A 24,479-nucleotide genomic window follows, 5' to 3' on the forward strand; every position below is an offset into this window, starting at 1 on the left:
TTTTAGTAAAGTAAACTACGGCACTAGTCCTGTATTTTTCACCTGGTAAAGGAAAAGTTAGGAACCCCTCCCTGTTTGTTTACTAGAGAAATTATAATAACTGAGCAAAAGGTTATTTGCAATGAGAAGTTAGGATAGAAAAAAGGAGCAGCTATCTAATAGATGGATCATTGAAAAGTAGCAAAATTGGCTTAACTTCTGAATATTCTTCATAATCATTCCAGTAGTGAAAACACTGGTGAACTTACTACTCTCGTTATTTCTCAATTCTGAAACTTTTCCTAGTCTAATGGAACTACTAAGCGAATATAAAGCCCAGAAATTTGAGGGCTCCCCGGACTCCCCCATTGGGTTTATAAGCCTTAACAACTTGCAAGCAAGCTCTTCCACCTTTTCTGCCCAGAATTCCCACCACTCCCCTACCTACACTATCTACTCCAACCAAACTGTAAATACTTACTGTTTTCCGAAGAACATTCACCCTTCAAATGTCCCTTCCCCACCTCCGCCACCGCTTAATAAAGTCCTACCCATCATTCAGTAACCTCAAAATGTCAGGAACACTTCCCTGATGTTCCGAAAGGAAACGTGCCTTCCCCCTGAAACCTCAGTAATTAATTGTACCTTTCTCTCGCAGCACTTGAGTGCACTTCGCCTCGTCTCCTCTACCATTAAACAACGAACTTCTTGCAGCCACGCTGCATTACAAGACCCGTTTTAAATCGTTCTTAGCACCCAGCACAATGCATCGCTAACACTGGGCTCCGAGTTTCCTGGAGAGTTGTACGGTACACGATCAAAGGTACTTTAAAGGAAGGAATTACACCTTCGAATTTTTCAAATCAAACAAAGACTCCTAAATACCATAATAGATACATGAACAAAAAATACCGCATCACATTGTTGTCCCTCGGTAAGAAAATAAAACTTTCTGCCCTTCCCCTTACTCCTTAAAAAAAAGTAAATACTACCAACAGATCGCGAATAGCTTAAATGCACCTTTTTCAAGAAAGTAGTTTCAAGAAAAAAAGTTATTCCCAAATAAATGAGCTCAAAAGACTCCTTCAAATGCTATTCCTCCGTTCTCGTCCTGTGTAATTTTCACTTTTTCTCCTATTGGATAAGAGAGTGGTGAGAACTTCTTCTTAGCCAATTGGATTGCTACTGCTTTATTTAGACTCTGAAGAAGGCAATGATTGTTGGAAAACCGCATCGAGGGCGCCGTAACAGCCATGTATGACTTTGACTTACAATAAAATGTCCTGGGGTGCCACTTGCCGTAGTGAGCCCAGATACTTGGGCTGCCATCCGCCCCGATCGCCCTTGGGCCGCTAAGAGAGCGAGGAAAAGACGCGGGGCTGGGGACGCAGAGGGAGACGACGTCGCAAGCGTCAGAGCGGCGGCGATGGCCGCCTGCGCAGCTCAGTTAAAATGCAGCGGAAGCAACAGCCCGTCTAGGGGCTGCGCGAGGCAGGGCAGGAAGGTGGCGCTGCCGCCAAGCGCCAAGAGCCCATCATGGCGGCGAGGGCAATGGCCGCGGTGGGAAGCAAGCACACGCAGCCGCGCCTGGCCTCGAGGGCCCGTCACCGGAGCCGCCGCAGCCGCAGCCCGCCCTCCGACGTCCCCCCTCCCCCCACCTCCCGGGCTGTAGCGGAATTTTCTCTTCCGACACCGCCTTCAAGATGGCGGCTCCCCCTCCCGGCAACCCCTTCAATCGTCCCCTGCAGCAGGCGCCGAGCCGCCGAGCCGCCGCCATCTTGTCCCCCGTCCCTCCCCCCCTCGCCGATATTTACATAGCGAAAATCGGCCCGGTCGGCCTGCGGCCTTCACCTCACGCCTGCAGCCTTCGCCTCCTGGCCAGGCCTCACCCTCGCGCGGTGCCCCACGCCGGCCGCGCCGTCGACCCGCGGCCTCTCAATCGCCTCCCAGGCCACCGGGCGACCCTCCCCCAACCCGCGCCCGTTCACTGAGCGCGCCTCCACCGCAGCTCGGGGCAGCCGGGCTCCTCCCCGGGCCTAACTGCGGCCTCCTCGGGGCCTGGTCGGCGCCGCGCGCCACGCCGCCCGGCCTAGCGCGGAAGGGCGCCTTGAGGGCCGCCGACCAGGCCGGGACCAGGCCGCTGCACGCGCGCTAGGCCCCGCGGCCGCGGCGGCGCCCGGAACTCACCGGACGGGCGTGCGGGCGGGCGGCGACGGTGGCGGGTACTGCAGGCCGGCCTTTCTCTGGAGCACTGGGCCGGGCTCCGGCTGGTGGGGCGGGCGGAGGGAGGGAGGAGGGGCCGAGCTCGGAGCTGACAAAAAGCGGCCCAGCTCCCCGGCACGGGCCCGCCGTCAGCACGTCACGTCACCGCCCGGGAGAGAGACCCAGGAAAATGCGGAAGGGTAGAGAGGCCCCCTCCTCCGCCCGGTGGGTCCCCCTGGAGCCCCGGGTCGGTGAAGCATACGCCCCGCGGCCGGGAAGCCTAGTGGCCTCGCTGCGATGGGGTCTCCGTGACAGCGCCCCCCTTCTTTCCACCTCCTCCGCGCTCCCGCCCGCCACCGCTACACACGCGCCGCTGCCGCCGCCTCGGCTGTAAAGCCCGCGTGGGGCCCGACTCGGCCCGGCCGCCCCCCACCATCTCCTGTGGGCCGCGGCCGCCCCCCGGGCCCTCCCCGGAGACATACTGCCCGTCCTCACCCGTCCTGGCCGAGGCGCCTGCTCGAGTTGTTTGCAGGCCCTCAGACCCCCGCCCGCAGTAAATGTGTTTTCATCCCCGTGGCTGGAGAAGATAAATTTAGCAACCCCCGCCGTCCCCTGCTTTCGCTTTAAAAAAAAAATCTTTGAAATAAAATGAAAATAGGCTTGCCAGTCGAAGTGGGTATGTGGGAAAGAGGAGGGGTAGAAAGGTGATCCTAAAGCAACTACGAAACCATTTAATTTAATTTTTTAAAAATAAACATGCAGCCAGAAAGCCTAACTGATTTTATTCGTTTGCGGGGGTGGGGAAGAAAAATCAGGAAGAGGGTTGGTTACATTTGAAACGGGTTTCGCACAGTGCAATGGACAGATTTTTAATGTATATTTTCTACATATATATTGGTGTTTCAGAGTTTGGGAGCCTATGAAATGGAAGTCTTGTGTAATTGTTTCATAAGATCAGTTTTTCACATTCTCTAATAAATACGGAAAGGGAGCAGAATTGGGTATGGGTGTTTTTTTTACAAACTTCCTTAAACAGCCTCTTAAAGTTTAAAAGAAAAACGACTGGAAAGAAGGGGTAATATGTATTTGATTAAACAAAGCATTTATCAACCCCAAAAATGTGTATTTTGCTTTTTCATTAGTTTAAATGTTTAAGCTCTTTCCATACTAAACTTGGGACCCAAATTATGTTTAAAAGTTATACTTAAATGGTAAACAGTGTGGTTTTTAATCAGGATATCTGACGTGCTTTATTTCTTCACTAAATGTTAGATAAAAAACATTTTAAGCAGTACAGAACACAAAAGTTTTAACATAAATAGCATACTGTTGTGAAATCTCATTTTAAATACAGAAACCATATATTTTAATTTCCTGTCATAACTTTTTAAAACTCCCAGAATGCAAGTCGTCCTTTCCCTCAGACATTTTACAAACCAACGGTACAATAAGAAGAAATGTCTGAGAATGTACTGGATGGTAATTTTCCTTTCAAGAGTTCAGTTTTAATTTTTTTTTCAGCGGTTAAGTTTACTTTCAAAAATGATAAATGACAACATGTCTTCATCATTTGTAGAAAACTCCATCGGGCTATGATATAGACTCTATTCACAGAAAGGTAAATATAAGTGAGAAAGAGAAATAGCTTGTATACTCACACTAATATAATTTCAAAAAATTGATTACCAGCATTTAGGTACTTTCCAAGTGCCTCTGTTTAATGCTATGGTATGTCAAGAATGGGGTCTAATCCATGCAACTGTAAGCAGCATGAACACAAAAACCTAATGTCAGCATTCTTATTAGTTCTTCCATAATCACCATCAAATACTTCTAAGTCCACCAGTATAAAGTACTTAAGAGTGTCAAGGAACACAAATGAAAAAAAGGTTTCCTCAACTTAAAAGACCAGAAGTAGTTTAGGTATTGATACTTTTATAATAAAAGAACCCTTTGCCAGTACTTTTCATGCAAAAAGACTTTTATGGGAAACAAGAAAAGGAAAGCCTATTTCTATTAAATAAACTTTTATTAAAGTCCAACAAAAATTAGTCCATAGATGATTATGCAGGTGAAGTCAACTATACTTTTATTTTTCAAAAAAAGGGAAAGTAACTTCTACTTCAAATCCACTTATGGAAGGCTGTAAAGAACATGTATGATAAAAAGCATTTTACTAGAAATACCCTTAATATAAAATACTTATGATAAAGCGAAGGCACAAAGGAAGTGTGAACAGCAGAGATCAGAAATTATTCCATGTTGCCCTGCCTGTATAGCCCAGTGTCGCAATATGCCAAAGTTGCAGGTTCAATCCCCAGTCAGGGTACATGCAAGCATCAACCAATGAGTGAATAAATAAGTGGAACAACAAATTGATGTCTTTCCCTCTCTCTCTCTCAAATCAATAAAAAAATTTATAAAACATTCGATGTTATAATAAAATCAAAACAGTTTATGAGAATATTCACAATAGGACCTTGAGGACACCTAAGATCACTGAACGCATTTGGTAATTAATCACTGGGTGATTAACCTGACACCTTGCACTTAAAGGACCTACTACAGCAGTGATGGCGAACCTATGACACGCGTGTCAGAGGTGACACGCAAACTCATTTTTTTGGTTGATTTTTCTTTGTTAAATGGCATTTAAATGTATAAGATAAATATCAAAAATATAAGTCTTTGTTTTACTATGGTTGCAAATATCAAAAAATTTCTATATGTGAGACGGCACCAAAGTTAGGGTTTTTCAAAATGCTGACACGCCGAGCTCAAAAGGTTCGCCATCACTGTACTACAGCCTACTAGCATTGATACTTTTGTTCATTGTTTTAGTATTAAGGACCTATAGAATTCTGGGCACAGGGAATAAAAAGATGTGGTACTTGGAGAACTCTGAATAAGGAGGTTACCCATGGCAGAATAAAAACATTCTTAAGTCCTTCCATTTTCTCAAATAAAATTTGATATAGGGAGATTGAGAGCAGAACATTTCAAAGGTATATGCTGTGAATACAAAATAGATGATTACAAAACAGTCAAGGGATTTTGGTTATGTGCTAAAATCTATTTGTTCCTTCAGAGCTGTTAATGTATATCAGATAGTTAAAAAGCATCTACTCAAGGTTTTGACAATGTTTTAATAACTTAACTAAAAATTCCTGACATGTTTATAGGTCCTTGAGCCAGAAATAATACAAGGCCTTTCAATCATTTTTCCAGAGAAAGATTAGTCAGAAAAGAAGCTCTTAAAAAAAAAAGGAAAAATACTGTTAATTTTCACTCCACATCACTAACTGCTGGAAATCCAAATAGAAAACAGTAAGTTATTGGTTTATGAGAAAATATAGACCTCGAATAATGTTGTGGTAATTATTTTATGTCCCAAAGGTTAAAAAATACTTACTTTCCCCTAGGAAGGCTCTAATTTTATTGAACTAAGCACATCCCATAACAATTAACCATCTATCTGATACTTGATACTCAAGTCATCTTTTTTTTTTTTTTTTTTTTTTTACTCAAGTCATCTTATATGTACTTATCTTAACATGAGCAAGTTGCATCACGTTGGAATTCAGCTGGCTATAATTAATGCCAAGTAAGAATTTTTAATTTGAGTTTTTGAGCCACACACCCTCCCCAAGGGAAATAATTTTAAAATGAACAATGACTGACAATTAGGTGATTTTCAAACAGTATTTTATAACGAGTCATTAGTTGAATAAGACATTGTTTAATTCCTGAATATAAGTGAGAAAATAATGAGCATGCTGGGTGTCCAGATTGCTGCCTCTATGTACAGTTTTCGACTAGAGGAACCACAGTTCTGAGAGAAATGACTGGTTCCTGGGCTAGAGTGGAAAATACAAGATGAACCAGGAATATCTCCTCATAACAGAAAGCTTGCTAGGTGTCAAAAGGTGTCAGGAACCAGTTTAAAGAGGTGCCAGTTTGCTAAAGATTTAAACATTTGAATGTCAAAAGAATAATTGCTATGAATTGAAATGCATCAAGTAGGTGGATGAGTTTGTAATGGCATTTTTAAAACTGATCAATTAGCCCTAACCGGTTTGGCTCAGTGGATAGAGCATCGGCCTGCGGACTGAAAGGTCCCAGGTTCGATTCCAGTCAAGGGAATGTGCCTTGGTTGCGGGCACATCCCCAGTTGGGGGTGTGCCAGAGGCAGCTGATTGATATTTCTAACTCTCTATCCCTCTTCCTTCCTCTCTGTAAAAAATCAATAAAATATATTTTTAAAAATAATAAAATAAAAATAAATAAAAATGATCAACTACCCCTGGCTGGTGTGGCTCAGTTAGCTGGGCATCCTCTTGTGCCCCATTAGGGCACATGCCCAGGTTGCAGGCTCAATCTCCATTAGGGGCGTGCAGGAGGTAGCTGATAGATGTTTCGCTCTCATATCAATGTTTCTCTCTCCCTCTCCCTTCTTCTCTCTCTCTAAAAAAAATAATCAATAAAAATATATTGTAGAATGATCAACTAATGGTGATGGTTGCACAGCTTTGTGAATATACTAGAAACTAGTGAATTTTATGGCACGTGAATTATATCTTGCGGTGTGTTTTTTTAATGATCACCTTTGGAGAAAAGCTACAGAACCAACTCATTATTTTGAAAACTAGTAAAGGGAAAGATCAGGCACTTATACTGTATGAACTGTTCCTCAGGTTAAACACATAGTTGATGAAGGGCATTTTCTTTTAATAGAAGTATTTCAACTAATACATGAAGACTTGGTAGAGTTAGATGCCACCATTTTGCAACCGCTAATGAATCAATGGACCTAGGCAACAATCATCAGTGGCAGCTAAGCAGAGTGACAACCTGACAGATGCCTCATGATGGAAGTACACGATACCACTGATACCATTGTAATTAGCTAGTTATTAATAATGGAAAAGGAGCAAAGGGGGAAGGCCGGGCATTATAAGCATGTCATTTGGGCAGCTCTAGCAGGAAGTCGCAACTTTGCACTCCCCAGGGAACCGCAAACCAATTCCCTGAAAAACATTGGGGGAAGGGATCTAACAAAGGGAAAACAGATGCATACCTAGTAAAGTTGGGGTGACATAGAGAAGGTACTTGCCTGTCAGTCACACCTGGGGACAGAGATGGTTGGCCAGAATGGTCTTGATGACTGCAAACATGCAAATATTTGGGAATACATAATACCCTAAACAAAGGAGCACTCTCTCTTGTTGCTCTCTTGTCATGCTTGACTCTCGGCTTAGGGACTCTTTTTTTTGCTCCTGTTTCCTTGCATTCACCCATACGGCCCATGGCCATGCGGACCCCACACGCAATGCAATGATGGACTGCTGTGCGGAAACACAAGCTAAGCTAGCCTGATGCGGACTAGACCCAGCTCCAACATGAAAAGGAAACTCTGGACACTGGCTCTGATTTTAGCTCTGCTGAAGCCCCAGCTACATTTCTATGACTGGATTAAGGGAAATGGGACTCTGGAAACCGAGGGATGTAATTCCACAGAAATAAAGCTTTCTACTATATCTCATCCTCCCCTGTGAGCCTCAGAAAACTCCTTTTCTCTGGATATCACAAGAATTCCAACCCCACTAGCAACCGGGAAGAGGAGGCCCTCTCCTATCCATTAACACCACTAGCCAAAAAAGTCAAACCTGAGCTTGATCAAGCCTCTAGCTCTAACTGCCAATTTACAGGAAATACAGGGGACAGAGAACTATATCAATGGAACCACAGTGATGTAATCAACTGAATCAAGATGGTGGGAAACTCTGGGACCTGCTTTCTTCAACAAATAAAGAGAAAAAAAAATTGGAGGGGAAACCAATAGATAAGAAAAGACTTAAAAGACATCAATCAATTGCTGTATATGAAACCTATTTCAATCTTGATTCAAGCAAGTGTAAAATAAATATGAGACAATTGAAGAAATGTGAACACTGAGTGGATTGTTTTCAACAATGACAAGATACATGTTGATATAAACAAAGTATTGTTAATTTGGTTTAGGTGTGATTGTATCTTTAAAAGAGTCCTTATGGCCCTAACCGGTTTGGCTCAGTGGATAGAGCGTCAGCCTGCAGACTCAAGGATCCCAGGTTCGATTCCGGTCAAGGGCATGTACCTTGGTTGTGGGCACATCCCCAGTAGGGAGTGTGCAGGAGGCAGCTGATTAATGTTTCTAACTCTCTATCCCTCTCCTTCCTCTCTGTAAAAAATCAATAAAATATATTTTAAAAATAAATAAATAAAATAAAAGAGTCCTTATGTTTTAGAGATACATTATCAAACTATTTACAGATAAAATAATAAGCTATCAGAGATGGCCTTGAAAATAACATGAGAGAGTGAGGACACAGCAGGGGTTGAGGGTGCAGTGGGTGGGGGATGTAATTAAAATAAGACTGGCCACAAGCACACAATTGTTGAAGCTGGATGATGGACACATGAGTGCTTGATGTATTATCCTCTTTGTGTGTGTATTTAAATTTTTCTGTTTTACATTTTTATTGAATTTAATCGGGTGACATTGGTTAATAAAATTATATAGGTTTCAGGTGTACAATTCTATAGTACATCATCTATATATTATACTGTGTGTTGACCACCCTAAATCAAGTCTCCTTCCATCACCATTTATCCCCCTTATACCCTCTCCTAAATCCTCTCACCCCGCCTTTCCCTCTGGTTGTATATTTGAAATTTTCCACCGCAAGTATAAAAAACAAACAACAGCCGAAACCGGTTTGGCTCAGTGGATACAGCGTCGGCCTGCGGACTCAAGGGTCCCAGGTTCGATTCTGGTCAAGGGCATGTACCTTGGTTGCGGGCACATCCGCAGTAGGAGATGTGCAGGAGGCAGCTGATCAATGTTTCTCTCTCATCGATGTTTCTAACTCTCTATTCCTCTCCCTTCCTCTCTGTAAAAATATCAATAAAATATATTTTAAAAAAAACACAACAGTACAAAGACAAAAATACTTCAAATATCAAAGAACCTTTGGAGTGGGGCAAGCATTAGATATTAATTGCTTCCTTTCTCTTTTCTATGGACCTTATACCCACTTTCTAAATCAATAAAATTAGACCACTTATGATTAAGAAAACTGCAGTGGTTTTCAAATTTGCAAGGGCACACCTTACTAAAGATGCAGACTCCTGAGCCTCAATTCCCAGAAATTCTGATTTTTAGTAGGTCTGGGATAAAGTTCAGGAATCTGCAATTTAACCAGCATTTCAGGTGAGTACACAGACAAGTGGGCACACACCAATGGTACTATAAGAAATATTAGTACATCCTGGTAAATGCCTCTTTGCTCATATTTATAAGTTTCACTTGCAGTATGAAGAAGTAAAATTGCTGGATATGCCACATTTTCAATATTACTCTCCAAAATGACTATACTAATATACATTCTCTCCAGCAGAAGAGAATTCCCAACTCCCCATTCTGTGGCCAACACTTGATGTGCTCATACTTTTTACTTTTTGCCAAGAACATAAGTATCTTACAGAATGACCTTTCAGTTAGCAACATTTGTTAAAGCAGCTTTTGAAAATTCCCCCACATTTTGAACAAAGACTCCTTTTTAATGATGTTTCATTATTGTAATTATTTTCACTATTCTAATTCAAATGACTTTTCACCCCAAAATGGTTAAATAAATATGCTCAAAGGAGTGACAATGAAACATTACATTTTAAGGCAAAAGTGTTCTCACCAGTTATAGGACATAATTCCTCGTCAGAGAATCTCATATGGAATAAATTTGAATTGTGCTCTGTGTTTACATGAACCACAAATGATTTTTACTTGTTTTTGCATTCAGGCATCAAGCAAATAGAAACAACCCAAATTGAGAGCAAAACAGGAAGAAGCAGCTGGCAAAAATGTGGAAAGTTTCGTAATTCTCAAAAAGGTGAGGCAAGCCAAGGACACAGTAGTAATCTGACTGAGTAAAATTAAGGTTTCTATAAAGTGTGAATTGCACATATGACTTCTAAGTGACCTAGCAATGGAACCCCCCACTTTATGGTCATTATATTCAGGGAAAATTCACATGAAAATCAAGTAAGTAGTCAAGTGTCAGAGTATTACGTGATCTGGTCCGGTCAGTTTGGGAAGGCTTTTGCTAGAAAAAAAATGACTTTGTGAGAAGACCTAAAAAAATGGATTATGAATAAAAGGTTCAAACTGAGCCTGTGCTCTGGAGCAGAGCTTCTCAAACTTTAATGGGCACACAGGGCCCCTGGGGATGTTGTGGAAATGCTCCTGATGCAGGATGGGGCCTGAGAGCCTGCATGCCCCACAAGCCCCAGGGCAATGCTGAGGAAGCAGGGCTTTCTGGATCCTGCAGAGCTGTCGCTCCTCACTCTGGCATTGCATGAAGTCTGTTACCGAGAAATCCTGTAGCGCAAACACCTGCCAGCTCTGCTACTAGAAAGACAGTGGCACAAGGACAAGGCAGAAACCCATTTGGGGCTGGGCTTGTGGCAGCCAGTGGCTTAGAGTCCTCCCGTGGGCATGGTGTGGCCCAGGAGGGTTGAGAGTCAACAGCTCTTGGCATTGATTCTGCGTCACCCACATCCATGCCCCTAGGAACTGGGTGTTCAGGTGTGGAGGAGAATGATGAGAGCGTTGAAACGGAGACAATGACCAACAAATTACAGGTGCGTGACGTTCCTGGCCAAGAAATACATGATGAAAGATGTTTTATTTTATTTTCTTAATGTTTGTTTACTGACTTGAGAGAAAGAGAGAGAGGAAGGGAAGGAGGGAGGGAGGAAGGGAAGGAGGGGGAGGGAGAGATTTGTTGTTCCACTTATTTATGCATTCATTGGTTGATCCTTGTATGTGCCCTGACCCGGGATCAAACCAGCAACCTTGGCATATTGGGACAATGCTCTAACCAACTGTGATAGCCGGCCAGGGCATGAAAGATTTTTTAGAAAAAGGTTTTTCTGAGCTTAAGGGAGGTCTCCCTTAAGTGTAGACTGAGAGAACTTACCCCATTTCAGGGAGGATTACCTAATTACACACATATGGCAGTAAGTTTCAGCTACAAAAGAAAACAACCTGCGATCCTCAAGACAGGAGAAAACATCATTTGTTCCGCACACTACTTGATGCTTTGCGGTGAATTCTCTCATTTTAGACTTCATCGCATTCCAGAACAGGGTGGTGCTGGCCTTTAAGGTGACCAGATTCAGGAACTCAAACTATGTTGTCGGGATCCCTTTGCTCTCCGGCTGCCTCAGCTCTCTCATTCCTCCTGGGGGCCCACAGGCTTCCTGCAGACGTGGCAGAGGCAGCTCCTGGCTCACATGATCATAGCTCAGTAGCACCAGAAGAGAGAGATGGAGTCTCCCTCCTGGTTTCACCATAGAAGGTCTCCAGTTGTCTTTCTGCCATGTGCTCGCCCTTGGATCCATCACAGTGGCCAAGAGAATGGAGCAAGAGAACTGGCCAGGCCCTAGCCGGTTTGGCTCAGTGGATAGAGCGTCAGCCTGCGGATTAAAGGGTCCCAGGTTTGATTCTGGCTAAAAGCACATGCCCCAGTTACGGGCTAGATCCTCCCCAGTGGGGAGCGTGCAGGAGGCGGCCAATCAATGATTCTCTCTCATCATTGATGTTTCTATCTCTCTATCTCTCTCCCTTCCTCTCTGAAATCAATTATATATATATTTGGCCAGGGGCTGAGGGTACTGTGATTCAAAATCCCATCAGAATTAAAAGGGTGGAGTGAGAAAAATAAACAAATAAAAGAGAAGTTTGGCCCACAAGTGCAAAGGGTACACAATGGGGAGGTCTATGAGTTGCCCCACTATACAGATGATGGCAGTAAGGATTAGGGGTCAAGAAACTTGCCCAAGGTCATACATCCAGTATAAATTGAGGAGGCCGGGATACAAACCAAGGCAGTCCCACCTTTGCTTTTAACCACTATGCTACAAGGCAACAAAGACCGTTTGGTTTCAGACTTCTCTGCAATATCAGCTTTCAGAAGAAAATAGAGCAACAGCTAGACATTTTTAGAGGGAAAAAAATTGTAACCAAAGATTCGTACACTCTGCCAAACTGTCTTTCACAACAATAGCTAACAAATATTACACACACCGTGTGGCGGGCACTGCTGTAAGTTCTAAGGGGACCTCTGCGCTACTACGCCTGAGCTGGGGGAGGGAGGATGGTGTCCCACTGCTCTAGAGTGACACATCTGTTTTACAAGAGGGGAACGGGGCAGGGATCATCGGCCTGGGTCCTCTCTTGCTCCTCCTCCTGACTTAGAACCACTGCCCTGTGAGCAAGTTGAAGCAGGGGGGTCAGTACCACGTTTAGTAGAATTTTTGTCCTACTGGGGAGACTGGGCAGGGGAGGGAGCTTCAGTCCTCTCCCCTGCATCTGCCTGGATGAAGCTGAGAGATCTGCCGGCTTGCCCTTCCTGGAGTGAAACCATGGCCTAAGACTGGCAGCGGGGGTGGGGTGGGGGGTGGGGGAAGAGAGTCCCATCTTCTGGGCTGAATTTTCCAACAGAGCTTCCATCACACTGAGTTGGGGAGCGGGAAGCAGTTCTCGGCTCAAATGCTACAGACTCCCACTGTTCTTACTAAGGTTTAAGCAGGAGATTTTCTTGAATGAATGTTTCTATTTGCTGTATGTCCTTGGGACAAATTCCAGAGACTTTAAACGGTTGGGTTTTTTAAAAATAATTTTCACCAGCTAAATGGTTCTTTTACTGGGGAGAGTGTCTCTACTAAACTCCTCACCTCAACGTTTTGGAAATCGGCTGCCTCAATCAGGTGCTTTCTTTTTAAAGTGAAAAATACATTTGGTAGCATTTTAAACTCATGATTCAAACATATTCCATGTGTTTCAATCCACTGCAATTATTTTTATTGGTGCTCAAATTATACCAACTGTGCCTAATAGGAACTTCTTTACATTGGTTCCTGAATCCTTCTGACATGACCCTCAGTCGTTCATAGCTTTCTTGCTATTAAAATACTTGAGTACATTACCTCCCCCAGACCCAGAGGATGCTCTTGAAAACCTTAAAAGTCACATTTAGCAGTATCAAAAAGAGTATAGATATCTTCCAAAGAAATGAATCAGATAAAAGCAAACAGTCAAAAGGGGAAACAAACAAATTTTAAAAATCGTCACGAATGAGACATGGAAGCAACCAAAGCATCCTGCAATAGAGGACTGGATAAGTGAAATAAATCAGTCAGAAAAAAGCTAAGAACTATATCATTTCACTCATATGTGGGATAGAAAACAGAAACTCATGGACACAAACATAAATAAATAAACCACAAAAATTTTAAATCATAAAACAAATAAAAATGATAAGGAAACATTAAAAATAGCATAGAAAAATATGACATAAATAATTAAACAAATGCATTAGTGATCACTATAAATATAAATGGGATCGACTCCCCTATTAAAGATTAAGATTCACAATTGGATTAAGAGGTCAATCTTGCTATTTCGGACATGGATGGACCTCTAAAGAGTATTATGTTAAGTGAAATAAGTTGGACAGAGAAAGACAAATACCATATGATTTCACTTATATCTGGAATCCAAAAAACAAATGAACAAACAAAACAGAAACAAACTCTTAGATACAGAGAACAAACTGATGGTTGCCAGAGGGGAGAGGAGATGGGGGTTTGTGCAGAAAAGAGGAAAGGGATTAAGAAGTACAAACGTCCGGTTATAAAATAAGTCATGGGGGATGTAATATACAGCATAGGGAATGGAGTCAATAACATTGTAATAACTATGGACAGGGACAGATGATTACTAGACTTATTGTGTTGATCACTTTGTAAGGTACATAAATAGATCACTGTGTTGTACACCTGGAACTAATATAATATTGTATATCAACTGTAATTAAAAATAAGTTTTAAAAATAAAATTTGAATTTCATACTATTTAAATGAATCACAAAATGAAACACAAAATTAAGGTAAAGAAAAGGGGGAACATATAAAACAAATGCAAATTAAAAGAAATCAAAGATGGAAATATTTATGTTAGTAGAATCTGACATTAAAAAGTAACACTGAAGCCCTAACCGGTTTGGCTCAGTGAATAGAGCGTCGGCCTGCAGACTCAAGGGTCCCAGGTTCGATTCCGGTCAAGGGCATGTACCTTGGTTGCGGGCACATCCCCAGTGGGGAGTGTGCAGGAGGCAGCTGATCGATGTTTCTCTCTCATCGATGTTTCTAACTCTCTATCCCTCTCCCTTCCTCTCTGTAAAAAACCAATAAAATATATATTTTTTTAAAAATCTTTTTAAAAAAAAGTAACACTGAGCCCTAGCCAGTTTGGCTCAGTGTTAGCCTGCGGACTGACGGGTCCCAGGTTCGGTTCCGATCAAGAGCATGTACCTAGGTTGCAGGCTCGATCCCTGGCCCTGGTTGGGACACGTGCGGAAGGCAACCAATCGATGTGTCTCTCTCACATCAAATGTTTCTCCCTCTCTGTCTCTCCCCTTCCTTCCACTCCTTCTAAAAATCAATGGGAAAATATCCTCTGGTGAGGATTAACAACAAAAAAAGTGACACTGAAATTTATAAAGCCAAAATATGAAGGATAAAGAATCATTTAATAATATGACTAATAAATCTGAAAACAAATATGCATACTAGATAATACCCCGTTTTCCCCCCCCTAGTGCCCATGCAACATTTACAAGAATAGAATATATAGCTGCACGCACAGTGGCACTAAAACAGGGTTAAATTGCTGAAGAAGGGGCCCAAAAGGGCAAAGCTTTCAAATGTACAGGGAAAGGACACCCTACAGCAAGAGCCTGTAAATCAGAATAAACATCACAGCATGTGACTCACAGCAGGGGTCTGGAGAGGCCAAGTACAGGCTCCTTATCTCTTTCCTGCCCCAGGCCTAGAATCAGCCATTTCTTCAAAGAGCTCTGGTTCCATTTATTGGAGAATGGTATTTAGAAACAAAGGTCTGGATGTGTTCTCATTGCTGCTGAGTGTCACTGTTTCTAGGCCATCTCAGCACTCAGAGCCAGGAAATATTATCTAAGCATACTATCTCACGTATACTTACATATCTGTATTTCTGTATCTACCAACTAGAGTACAGTATTTATGTGCAGTTCTTTTTGTCATTAGTTTTACATTATCTAGTCAAAGCACCATCTTTCTTTTTTTTTAATTTAGGTATAATTGACACATAATGGATGTCAGGTGTACAAAAATAATGATTCAAGAGTTGATCACCACAATAAGTCTATTTAACACCCATCACTGTACATAGTTACAGAATTTTTTTATTAAAAAATTTTAATGTAGCCTAACCGATGTGGCTCAGTGGTTGAGCACCGACCTATGAACCAGAAGGTCGAGGTTTGATTCCCGGTCAGGGCACATACCCAGGTTGTAGGCTCAATCCCCAGTAGGGAGAATGCAGGAGGCAACCGATCAATGATCCTCTCTCATCATTGAAGTTTCTATCTCTCTCTCCCTCTCTGAAATCAATTTATTTATTTATTTTTTTAAATATATTTTATTGGTTTTTTACAGAGAGGAAGGGAGACGGATAGAGAAATAGAAACATCGATGAGAAAGAAACATCGATCAGCTGACTCCTGCACACCCCCTACTGGGATGTGCCCGAAACCAAGGTACATGCCCTTGACCAGAATCAAACCCGGGACCCTTCAGTCCACAGGTTGACGCTCTATCCACTGAGCCAAACCGGTCAGAGCTGTAATCAATTTTTTAAAATCTTAAATTAAAAAAAAAAAAGATATCCATGTCTTAATCCTCGGAATCGATGAATGTTACCTCATATGGCAAAAGGGACTTTGCAGATGTGATTAAGTTAAGGATCTCATGATGGAGATTATCCTGGATTATCCAGGTTGGTCTTAAATGTCATCCTAAGGGTGCTTAAGAGAAAGCTGTAAGAAAGTCAAAGGAGGGAGGAGGAGTCATGAGAATGGAAGCAAGAGGTTGGAACAATGGGAGGAAGGAGTCAGCTGAATACAGGAGACTTCCAGAAGCTAGAAATGTCAAGGAAACAAGTTTCACCCTGAGGCTCCAGAAGGAACCAGCCCTACCACACCTTGACGTTAGCCTAGTGAAACTGATTTCAGACTCCTGGCCTCCAGAACTGTAAGAGAATACATCTGTGTGGCTGTAAGCTACCAAGTTCGTGGTAGTTTTTTACAGCAGGGATATTCCTATCGCTATACGTATCCCTATGGTTTTTGCCTTTTCCAAAATATCACATGAGCGGAATCATACAATACTTTTGGGTCTTTGGAGTCTGGCTTATTTCATTTAACAAAATGCATTTAAGATTCATCCATGCTTATGTTATGTATATTTTACCACTAAAAAGAGATTCATGCATGTTGAGTGAATCAAGAGATATTTCCCTCACTGACTAGTGTTCTATTGTATTCATCTACCAGTTTATCATCCACCTGCTGAAGGACATCTGGTCGTTTCCAGTTTTGATGAATAAAGCTGCTATAAACATTTGCACATAAATTTTTGTGTGCACATAAATTTTCAATTAACTTAGCTACTAAAACTCATAGGTATTCATAGCTTTTAGGACATGGAGATGTAAATTTAAATACCATTACCCAGGAAACACATTATTAAGTAGTACAAACAAAAAGAATCGCCGGCCTTTTAAGGCCAAGGTTACGTTCACAGAACAAGCCATAAGTTCTGATTTCCAGATGTCTTACAAGACCCAAAAGTATTATATGATTAGACATAACATTTTCAAGGACATTTTAAGAAACAAGAAAATCATCTTATTCTGTTGCTGGAATTTCTTTCTTTCTCTCTCTCTTCCTTCCTTCCTTTCTTTTTTTAAGAGAGAGGAAGAGATAGAGAGAGAAACAACGATCAATTATCTCCCATATGTGCCCTGACCAGGGATCAAACCCACCACCTTTTGGTCAAGGGAACAATGCTCCAACCAACTGAGCCAGAGTGGCTGAGGCTCTTGCTGGGATTTCTTACCCCAGCAGTTAGGAGGGTCTGTGAGTTTCCAGTTCAAATGCTGAAATTCTGTTATTTAGAACTGAGGGAAATAAAGACAGATCTAAGGTTAAAACTTACTATGGAAAGGAAAGGGACAAAATAGAATTATAAACAATTGAAAATGACCATGTAGTGTTATCCAGCTACAGTGAGAACAGAAAAAAACTGATAATGAATATTTGAATTTCTGATTTATTATATTGGCAATACATTCACCCCTGGTCCTTAGTATTGTCTGCTATGAAACTTGTCAAATCGTTTCATAAACTCAGTAAAACTTATCTGCTTTTTCCAACAGATGTGCAATGATACCTCTGCCAGTAGAGTTTTGCCTGAACAAAGAAAAAAATAAGTCATTCAAACATAAAAATGACAAAAATTTTTCCATAAGGGCCAAAACTTCAGAGGAATAATTCCAAGTCACAATCCTCAAAGCAAACTCAGGTATGAGTCACATACCTAAACGGCTTGTAAAACCACCTACAAAGTGTATAACAAGTATTTGTTGGTACATGGGACTTTCTCTTACTTACAAGCTAACAAGTTAGCCTGTTTCTATTCCCTGGAAGCCAACAGCACAATAAGTATGAGCATCATCAGCATATTTGCATGGACTCCCCACTTCCTCAAGTCCCACAGGGGCAATGTGGAGGGGCCCAGGCGGACACACTATGTACCCAATGCGGGTTTGCATCGCAGCCAAGGAATACTGGCCTTGGGGAATTCACATCTTTTTAAAAAATATATTTTTATTGATTTTTAGAGAGAGAGGGAGAGGGAGAGGAAGAGAGAAACATTGATGTGAGAGGGAAACATCAATCAGCTGCCTCCTGCACACTCCCTATGCAGGATTGAGCCTGAAACCCAGGCATGTGCCCTGACTGGGAATAGAACCCAAAACCTTTTGGTGCATGGGACAGTGCCTAACCACTGAGCACACTGGCCAGGGCTGAACTCACATTTTTTATGGCAAACGTGCTTTCTGTCCAAGAAGGAGATAGCATCTCATCTCTCCAGGCAACTCCCTGCAAATACCGCCTTGAGAGATGAAGGTCCAGGTAAAGAGGGTCAGGGACTCGCATTCTTGGCATACAAAACAAGAACATCAGGGACACTCTGGGCTCTGACAGATTGTATCTCCCAACAATATTATGCCTCGAGAGAAAATAGGCCATCTCTCTTTCCACATGAAATGAACAATAAGAGATAATGCTCAAAGTTTTACCCTTAGGAATATTTCCCTTCACCACTGCTTTCAGGGGCTAGAATGCAGCCATCCATTTTTACCCAGTGACAGCAAACTGTGCATATACCAAGCCTGTGTTTTGCTGTTGTCCAATCATAGAGAACTCTCTGGAAGCCATAAATGTGAGTTAAGGAAGAAATATATCAGAGGGAGCAAGTACCATAGCAGGGTTGTTGTTGTTTTCCAATATATATTCATCTTTATTTTCCCATTATTAGTGGAAATATTACATGAGAAAGGGTTTTTTTTTTTCAAATGAAAATTCTATAGAAAATTATTAATGGTATTATCTTCTATGTAGTTCCTAAGATGGTGGTTCCTTTTCTATTAATATGTTTATCTTTTCATAGGGTTGGGGTTTTTTGTTTTGTTTTGTTTTGTTTTGTTTTTGAGAGAGAGGGGAAGGGAGAGATAGAAACACCTATGAGAAACAGCAACATCGATTGGCTGCCTCCTGCACACCCCCTGTTGGGGACAAGGGATGGAGCTTGAAACCCAAGCATGGGCCCTGAACAGGAATCGAACAGGTGACCTCCTGGTCCATGGGTAGATGCTCAACCACTGAGCCACACCGGCCAGGCTTCATAGAGTTTTAATAATATTAGTCTAACATAAGCAAAATGAATCTCATAGCGATGGCACCAAAAAATGATAAACGTTGTAAGGATATCCAAACTTTAGCTTGTCACCATTAAGACCATGGGAGTTTATTTTTTTATTGATTTCAGAGAGGAAGGGAGAGGGAGAGATAGAAACATCAATGATGAGAGAGAATCATTGATGGGCTGCCTCCTGCATGCCCCCTACTGGAGATCGAGCCCACAACCCAGGCATATGCCCTTGACTGGAATCGAACCTGCGACCCGCAGGCCGACGCTCTATCCACCGAGCTAGGGCAAGACCACGGGAGTTTAAAACACTTCTTCATACACATGTGCTTTCTGACTAGCTGGGACTCAATCACATGTACAACGTTATCATCTCCTAATAGAATATAAAAATGTCACATCCAATTTTCTATTTCCATGGATGAGAAAAGACCTGTTACCTGATAGTCATCTCAAGCGGCATACACCCCTCTCCTTTCACGTTTTACATTTCCTGCCTTCGCTTTCTGAGTGAAACTGTCCAGAAACTGGAAGGCAAAGAAACCTGTAGATACAGTCCCTTCCCAGGGCACAAAGCAGACAGAGAGGAGTGGAGTGGATCTGGAAGGGCAAATGGGAGATAGCCAGCGCAGCCCATAAATGGCATTGATGTCATTGGTGTGATTTTCTAAACCATTAAACCATTCTTGGTAAAGTTCCAAACAAAACAACACACACTCCTTTCAATTTGTCCAGTGGTTCCGTTCCTGGAAAATTCCAGGATATTAAAACTGTGCAAAAAAGACTGTGAGTTATGCTCGCTTCGGCAGCAATAGACTAAAATTGGAATTATACAGAGAAGATAAGCATGGCCCTGATGCTAGAATGACATGCAAATTTGTGAGAGCATTCCATATTTTTAAAACTTCAATTTTTGAAAAAGAAGAAAGTACTGGGGAGCTGACATGCAAAATGAGATTGGGTTTGGGCTCAGACCATTACAAATAGCTTTTTCATATATGTGACTATCTAAGGGGACATTTGAAAATTACATAAGAGGTAGGAAAATCTGTCCTGGAAAGAATGTCACATGCATTGAAGAACATATGACATTCTTGGCTCCTTCCCATTAACTGCCAGGAAATCCCTGCCAGGGGAGTCCTGTCAATCACTGTAACAACCGAAATAGCCCCACATGTGTTCAAAGCATACCCTTGGGTGGTACTGCCCTCAGTGAGACCCACTCTCCTAGGTGAAATATTCTTCCCTGCAGAATTTGAGTTTGATATTTCATCCTCTTAGTGTCCGGGGGCAACACAAAATGGAAGAAATGACTTCTCAATTTATGGGTCCTTGTTCAATCCAATATACTAAAGTCTCTGGCCCAGTGACGGAACGCTGACTGCCATTTCTGGCGACACATACTTGTGAATTTAAAATTTCTGATTTCGTATAAATAAAAACCAAGAAAATAACTGGATGTGGAGCTCACGCTTCATATGGAGCCCAATAAAAGTTTTTTTTTTAATATATTTTATTGATTTTTTACAGAGAGGAAGAGAGAGAGATAGAGAGTTAGAAACATCGATGAGAGAGAAACATCGATCAGCTGCCTCCTGCACATCCCCCACTGGGGAAGTGCCCACAACCCAGGTACATGCCCTTGACCGGAATCGAACCCAGGACCCTTCAGTCTGCAGGCCGACGCTCTATCCACTGAGCCAAACCGGTTTCGGCCCAATAAAAGTTTTAAAAGAACCATATTCCATGTCACTTGGTATTAACCTATAACATTTTTCTACTTTTAACTTTAATACATTTCAAGTAATACATACACATTATATAAAATTACAAAATATAGACACAAAAGTACAAAGTAAAAACATCACATACTGTGGTAGACAGAATAATGGCCTCCCCGCAAAGATGTCCATGACTTAATCCCTTGAATCTTTTTCACGGCAAAAGGAACTCTGCAGATGTTACTAAGTTAAGGATCTTTTGGTTTGTTTTTTTTTATTATTTTAGAGAGAGGGAGAGAAACAGGAGAGGAGAGGCCCAGATGTCCAGGCATGTGGGAGAGGGGAGAGGGGAGAGGGGAGAGAGAAAAGAGAGAGAGGCATTGATTTGTTGTTCCATTTATTTATGCATTCATTGGTTGATTCTTGTATGTGACCTGACCAGGGATTGAACCCACAACCTTAGTGTATCAGCACAATGGCCTAACCCAGTGGTCGGCAAACTGCGGCTCGTGAGTCACATGTGGCTCTTTGGCCCCTTGAGTGTGGCTCTTCCACAAAATACTGACTTCTGCGCATGGGCCACAAAGTTTCAATCACACTGTACATGCGTGCCCGCACGTGGTATTTTGTGGAAGAGCCACACTCAAGGGTACAAAGAGCCGCATGTGGCTCGTGAGCTGCAGTTTGCCGACCAGGGGCCTAACCAACTGAGCTACCCAGCCAGGCTTAGGGTCATGAGATAAGGAGATTATCCTGGATTATCCTGTTGACTCCATGTAATCACAGGATCTTCCTTAGAAAAAGCAAGATGTTCAGAAGGCAGAGAAGGTGATATGATGAAAGAAGCAGATACTGGAGTGATGCAGGCAGAGCCAAGGAATGTTTGCAGCCTCTCGGGGCTGGAAAAGGCAAGGAATGGGTTCTCCCCTACAGCCTCCATTAAAGTCTGTGGTGTTTTAAAATCTATCATCTCTCCACATTTATTAATTGGCATTCATCTTTTGAAGTAGAGCTCCCCTTATCCACTGGGGATATTTGGTTATTGAAATACAGATTCTACTGGAAAGGCAGAAAAATGATTAACTCGATAAAAAAAAAAAAAAAGAAAGAAAGAAAAAGAAAAATGATTAACTCTTTATTAATAGCCAAATTACATAGTAAGAGTTGATTTAATAGCTGCCTCGAATGGTGACAAGTAAACATTTTCAGACTTTTGAACATCATTATTAAACCATGGATTTTCATAGATTCCACCTGTTGCAATTCATTGCCACCAAGAATCTTCATAAGGCCCTAAATGCCCTGACTCCGGCCAGTGCAACGTGACCCCATTGATCTTTGAGAACTACTGATTCCTAGCACAACAAAATATCCCTGGCTTTCCTTGCACTTTTCCTGTCCCAGCCCTGGAATAAGCTATTTCTCCAAAAGGCCCAGCTTCCTTTTACTGGGGAATGGTTTTCAGATACCACAACCTGAGCACCAGGGAGGTTCATTATTCGAACATTACAATGAATGGTGGCAATGCTGTTAGGCCATTTCAATAGGTAGAACTAGAAAAATTCACATAGTGTGGCTGACAGCCTCTAGGGTGGCCCCCATAATCCCTGCCTCCTGGTGTTCATGCTTCTGTGTGCTCCCCTCCTCATGAAAGTGGGAGGAACCATGACTTGCTTCTAGTCGTTAGCAGATGACAAAGGTGACAGGTTGCATATAATATGATTATAGTCTGTAGGACTGTTGCCAGCCTTACAAAGAGACTATGTCCCTTACTGTCTTTAAAGAAGCCGCCTGCCATGCTGAGAGCTGCCTATGGAGAGGGCCACTTGGCAAGGAACTGAGGGCAGCCAGCAAGAAACTGAGACCCTCAGTCCAGCAGCCCGCAGGAACGAAAAGCTGCCAACAACCACGTGAGCATGGAAGCAGATGCAATGGGAGCCTGGGCAGGCACCTTGACTGAAGCTTTGTTAGTCCCTGAAGCAGAGTACCTAGCCAAGCCATGCCGACTCCTGACCCGCAGAAAAAGACAGAGAATAAATGTGTCTTGTGTTAAGCCTCTAAGTTTGTGTTCATATTATTATGTAGCACTAGATAACTAATGTACTATTTAATAATGGGTTTATGTGAATATTTTCAATTCAATTTTAATATTATAGTGTTTTCTTTAATTTCTTGGATTTTATCCTAATTTTTTTGTTTGTTTGTTTTTTACAAGTAATGGAACTTCTAGCCCTATCCCCTGGAGGACTGCACACCAAATTTTGAAAATAAGGGATCTCCTCTATTTTTTCATTCTTCCTCTCTTTGAAGGGGAACATTTATTCATTAATATTTTTCTCCTATGGCCTTGCTCACTTAAGTAAACTAAGTCTATGAAATCACTTCAAAATAATTTTAGTCCTAGGATTCCTTTAATTACTGTAATATTTCTTGTTAATGTAGCACTTCGTGGCTTAAAGTGATTTTTTTCATGTATAAGTTTCTCTAATAAATTTGGAGCAACATTCAATTAATAGAAATTTGATTTAGGCAAAATTAGAATACAGATTATTTGCTTCTCTCTAACAGTGTTTATTTCCCCAAAAAAGGCACATCTATGCTTTTAAAATGTTTTTTTAAAAAACAGTTAAATACATAGTTTGATTCTTTGTATTTTTAATAAATATATGAAATAGAAATTCAAAGTCCAAGCTCTGGACAACCATTTATGATGAACAAAGATGTGCCTAATTTAAACCAACCACTTCTTTTTTAATATTTAGTAAGGAATATTTATTTTATCTTTAAATTATACAAGTACATTAATATTTGTATTATTTCTGCTCAAAAACTAAATGTCTCCATACATCCACTTGAAATGATGTTATAATACTAATAAAAGAAAAACACTCAGATTTTTAATACTTATTTATCACTTTCAGGTTTAACACAAGATGTTATAAAACAAATAATTCAACCTGACAAATAACATTTCCCAAAAGTACTATTTTCAGTAACAATTTCTCTCTATTAACTGAGGCTTGACAATAAATATTGTAAAATATCTCACAACCACCCTGCACATGGGTCAATAAATATTACTGTAATATATTTCATAGAAGGTAACAGGACAGGTTTTATAGAAGCTTAAGAAACAATGGTTAAGTTCTCCTGACCAAAAATGTATCCACTAAGGAAGAGATTAAATGATGTAAGTCAAAGAATTTTCTGGCACAACTTCATATGTTCCTTAAAACTCTGTTCTGTCGTGAAACTTTTTTTTCTGGATTATTAATGCATTAAAGAGGTTGAGGGAACATTGAGAAAAAGGTCTGGGTCTAGTATAGAGCCTGGCATATCAACTCAATTAATGTTAAATAAATAAATTGACAATTACTGGAAGGAAAGAAGGAAGGAGTGCAAAGAGTCTAATGAATGACCTTAAGTGGCTTTAAGTTTCTCTGAAATATATTTAAATATTTTTAAGGTAATAAAGAAATACAAAGCAATGAAGGACTGAAGGAAGTTAGCCAAAACCTTAGTGAAGGCTGATTTCCATGAAGCAATGAAAGAAATAGGTTATAAACACAAAAATGAGGCTTATGTAGACTGTGGGTACAACGTCTACTTTAAAATTTTGGAATCCATGTCATTTTGTTTATAAAAGGATTAGTCTAACCT

At 41.4% G+C, this 24,479-nt stretch overlaps 1 protein-coding gene, 1 long non-coding RNA gene and 1 other non-coding gene across 5 annotated transcripts in view; 2 read left to right on the forward strand and 1 right to left on the reverse strand.

Annotated features, from left to right (window-relative positions):
* Window positions 1-2,242, reverse strand: part of ZFX (zinc finger protein X-linked) — a 37,578-nt gene extending 35,336 nt beyond the window's left edge. Inside the window, exon 1 of one of the 3 annotated variants that reach the window (XM_036303955.1) lies at window positions 2,167-2,242. The gene's annotated coding sequence lies outside the window, so the exon portion shown is untranslated. Of the gene's footprint in view, window positions 1-1,830; window positions 1,848-2,166 lie in introns of those variants that run through there. The other 2 variants (XM_036303960.1, XM_036303958.1) reach the window with 2 other exon arrangements.
* A 7,742-nt stretch (window positions 2,243-9,984) lies between these two features.
* LOC118653268 lies at window positions 9,985-17,683 on the forward strand. Its single transcript, XR_004966832.1, has 3 exons — window positions 9,985-10,112; window positions 10,793-10,863; window positions 17,543-17,683. It is a non-coding gene; the product is annotated as an uncharacterized LOC118653268 (long non-coding RNA).
* Window positions 17,684-19,892: 2,209 nt separating this feature from the next.
* Window positions 19,893-19,998, forward strand: LOC118654827. Its single transcript, XR_004967092.1, has one exon. It is a non-coding gene; the product is annotated as a U6 spliceosomal RNA (small nuclear RNA).
* Window positions 19,999-24,479: the final 4,481 nt, after the last annotated feature.

This window comes from Myotis myotis, unplaced genomic scaffold (genome assembly GCF_014108235.1).
Source record: "Myotis myotis isolate mMyoMyo1 unplaced genomic scaffold, mMyoMyo1.p scaffold_m19_p_4, whole genome shotgun sequence".
Classification (NCBI taxonomy): Eukaryota; Metazoa; Chordata; class Mammalia; order Chiroptera; family Vespertilionidae; genus Myotis; species Myotis myotis.